The sequence below is a fragment of the Carlito syrichta genome, unplaced genomic scaffold (genome assembly GCF_000164805.1).
Source record: "Carlito syrichta isolate Samal-C Ts95f unplaced genomic scaffold, Tarsius_syrichta-2.0.1 Scaffold311906, whole genome shotgun sequence".
Classification (NCBI taxonomy): Eukaryota; Metazoa; Chordata; class Mammalia; order Primates; family Tarsiidae; genus Carlito; species Carlito syrichta.
Genome location: NW_007256002.1, coordinates 240,860 through 244,806, shown reverse-complemented (window position 1 = coordinate 244,806; position 3,947 = coordinate 240,860). Strand labels below are relative to the sequence as shown.

At 40.9% G+C, this 3,947-nt stretch overlaps 1 pseudogene across 1 annotated transcript; it reads left to right on the top strand.

Annotated features, from left to right (window-relative positions):
* The first annotated feature begins 2,715 nt into the window (after positions 1-2,715).
* Positions 2,716-3,614, top strand: LOC103271789 (annotated as a pseudogene). Its single transcript, XR_002482605.1, has one exon. The product of XR_002482605.1 is annotated as a 40S ribosomal protein S2 pseudogene (transcript).
* Positions 3,615-3,947: the final 333 nt, after the last annotated feature.

Here is a 3,947-nt window from a genome sequence, read left to right as displayed (position 1 = left end):
AGCTGTTGGTTAGAAGTCCAAGGGCGCTCGAGGGGGAGGCGGGGCGGCCGAGGAAGACCCCGCGTGTCCGCCCGGCTGGGCACTCCAGATGGGAAAACTTGTGACCGGGACCATAGCTCAGAAACGGCCAGGTCGCTCTACTTAGCCGGCTCTACATTTCCAAACTAGCCTGGACTGCTCCCCTTCTCGAAGATCTTTCCTTGTGAGGCTAGCTGATACTTTGAGACCCGGCTGAGAACATAACGTTTTCTTGCTAGTAATAATTTTGGTCATTACACAGAAGGATCTGAAGCCTTCCGCGTCCGCTTTTGAAATTATTTTTTCAGTTGTCTCGTGTTACAAAATGTGGATTTACGGTTGTTATTGAAGTTTATCCCCAGCTCCTTATTAAGTGACAGTGTATTTCTATATTCTGACCCTATCCTATTTCACGGTGTCGAATAATTCAGTTCTTTGCCTCTGGCGTATTTATAAAGCTGCTCGAACACTCACTTGTTTTATAATTCTTACATCTTTCAGCACAATATTATTTGTTTTCACTTCCCTCCGCCCATCATTCTTCTTGCTAATTAACTCCATCCATTCAGAATTTTGTCTAGAGTATGAGCTGTCACGGACCAAGGATCCTAAGTTAGTCACCTCTCTATTGAAGTCCACCCCTTTGAGAGAAGTGATGCCTTCTGAATTTAGAACTCAAAGACAATATGGATTTTCTCTTTTGCTTTCACATTGCCTGGATTTAGTTTCTAAATATTTTTCTCCAGAATATGATTGTATGTTTCAAAAGTGTGTTAATTCTTTGTCATTTGGTGTAAGTGAACTTTGTTTTGTGTGTATAGCCTGATTGTTCTTGGTCCTTGTCTAAATACCAACGCATTTTCCTCCCCTTCACCTCCCCAAAAAGCAAGAAAAGTTCAGAGAGGATTCTTACAAGTCTAGTGTATTTTTTCTAAATATGAGATGGATTCAGTATTGTTAGAAGTCCATATTCTTAATCTCCAAGTACAATACTCTGTCCTTTTGAATTTTTCTTCCTATATATTTTTCCTGATTGAGATCCTTGAGTCTAGAGCAGGCACTCCAGACTCCCATAGTGACTCTGACTGACCTAATTATTTCACTGTGTATCTGTTATAACTGTACTAATTTCTCATATTGAGCAATATCTGCTTACAGATCTAGAACTTGATTTGTAAACCTTAGGGACACAGTAGTACTTAGTATTTATTACTGCTGTTAAAATCTGGCTTGGCAATGAAAATAGTCAATGATTATTTCAATTGAGTACTTGGGAGATTGATACAAAACTTGATGGAGAACGTATTTCAGAGAGGTTTTCTAAATGCTTTGGTACAGTACTTGTCATTTAGTCATCTTGTTGCATTTGCAGGCTTTCCATTTTACTTTAATTCTTTTATGAATAGATTATAGTTTAAATTTTGAGAGTTTTTGTGCATTTTTTTGCCAATTACCTACCATGTAATTTTTATACTTTATAAGGAACATTTGAACCACAATAATTTATTTGTTAGAAAAATAAATGATCGCTTGTATTTACCACCCACTAGAGAATGTGGCATTTTTGGAATCCTTGATGATGATGTGTGTTTCAAAATAACAATTCTTTATTTAGAAAATCCTTTAGATGCTTTTTGAAAGCACATTTTTATTTTGTAAAAAAAGTACTATGTTATAGGTGGCAGTGGCACAATGGTATGAGTGTGGCTAGTTCTTTGAGAAATCTTGACCAGAAAGTTGTCTTTTGCTGAGTTCTATGCCAGTGATTTACAAATTATGTTCCTACACAGTACTACTTTTCCATGACTGAGAGGGAGGTATCCTGTTAATATCAAAGAATGTTTCCCAATTTATATAAGCATTAATTTGATGATAAATTTTTACAATTTTACATTTTTTTCACGTATATTTTTTACTCCTCCTTCTCTGTAAGTTAATACTAATAGATGACTGAACAAATTAACAAAAATCAAAAGAATATTAGGTGAATAATAAAAAAAACTGTCTAAAACATTTAATGCATTTATTCAGTAAATATTTACCATGTGCCTGTGTATCTGCCAGACAAGAGACCGCAGCTGCTCTCCTCAAGAAACTCATAGAAAGGCATATGGTCAAATGACTTAACAGATGATATGTGCTGTGATAAACATATGTGAAGTCACCAAAGAGGGACATTGAAAAAGCCGCGGTGAGGGACTAGAGGATGGCCTCGACAGATTGTTTTTGTGAACATGTACTGTGTTGTGGTTTTATATTGCATATAGATCACAACATTATATTTTTACTTAATATCCACATAGTAGTAGATATTAATATTTATCAATATTTTGTAGTTTTCAAAAGAGATCATAAATTCCAGGCCCTCCTTCCTCCACCACATTGAGAACCACTATTCTAGCTCTCTCAGGTACTCTAGAGTGTTTCATTTTAATCCAAGGAGTTAGTGATGAGGTTTCCTGGTTACTAAGTACAGTTACAAGAGAAGTTAATATGCTGCCTCAATTATAAACCTTATTCAAAGTTAGTGAACCACATGAAACCAATGCAGAAACAAAGGGGAACATTTTCTAACTCAAATAAGCAATTAAGGCTTCTTTTTAAATGTGGTTTTGGTAAGTGGCAAATATGCCACTTTGGCGTAAGGATTATTTTGAGTTAAAGAAGCATTGAACCTTTTCTCCAAAAGGACACCAAATGGCGGATGACGCCGGTGCAGCGGGAGGGCCCGGAGGCCCTGGGGGCTCCGGAATGGGAAGCCGTGTTGGCTTTCGCGGAGGTTTTGGCAGCGGCCTCTGAGGCCGAGGTCGCGGCTGGGGTCAGGGGCGAGACCGCAGAGCTTGTGGAGGCAAGGCCGAGGACAAGGAGTGGATGCCCGTCACCAAGTTGGGCCACTTGGTCAAGGACATGAAGATCAAGTCACTGGAGGAGATCTATCTCTTCTCCCTGCCTATCAAGAAGTCTGAGATCATCGACTTTTTCCTTGGCGCCTCTCTGAAGGATGAAGTTTTGAAGACCTGTGCAAAGCAGACCCGCGCTGGCCAGCAGACTAGGTTCAAGGCGTTTGTTGCCATCGGGGACTACAATGGCCACGTCGGTCTAGGTGTTAAGTGCTCCAAAGAACTAGCCACTGCCGTTTGGGGGGCCATCATCCTGGCCAAGCTGTCCATCATCCCTGTGTGGAGAGGCTACTGGAGGAACAAGATTGGCAAGCCCCACACTGTCCCTTGCAAGGTGACTGACCGCTGCAGCTCTGTCCTGGTGCACCTTATCCCTGCCCTCAAGGGGCACTGGCATCGTCTCGGTCCCCGTGTCTAAGAAACTGCTCATGATGGCTGGCATTGATGACTGCTACACCTCAGCCAGGGGCTGCACTGCCACCCTGGGTTACTTCGCCAAGGCCACCTTTGATGCCATCTATAAGACTTATAGTTACTTGACCCCTGACCTCTGGAAAGAGACAGTATTCACCAAGTCTCCTTATCAGGAATTCACCGACCATCTGGTCAAGACCCACACCAGAGCCGCCATGCAGAGGACCCAGGCTCCAGCGGTGGCAACAACATAGGGTTTTCATACAAAAAAAATAAAGTGAACCAAACCCCCCCCCCAAAAAAAAGAAACATTGAAAAGCAGCAGATGTAAGAAGGGCACTCTGACCTTCCTTTTTCTTCCTGAAGGCTGGAGATAAAACTTTCATGTGAAAAGTGTCCTCCCTGTACGAAGAGGAAAACATTATTACCACCATATCGAGGCTGAGATAAATCTGTACAAACGTTCTTAAGGTAACTTTTATCTTCCTAGTCATTTTTCTGCAATTAACTTCCCTTGCCCAAACCCCTTTGTCTTGTCACGTTTTCACAACTTACTACTCTTTGTCCAACCTAGTGTATAAACTTTTAGTCCTAACTACTTTTTCGAGTTTTTAT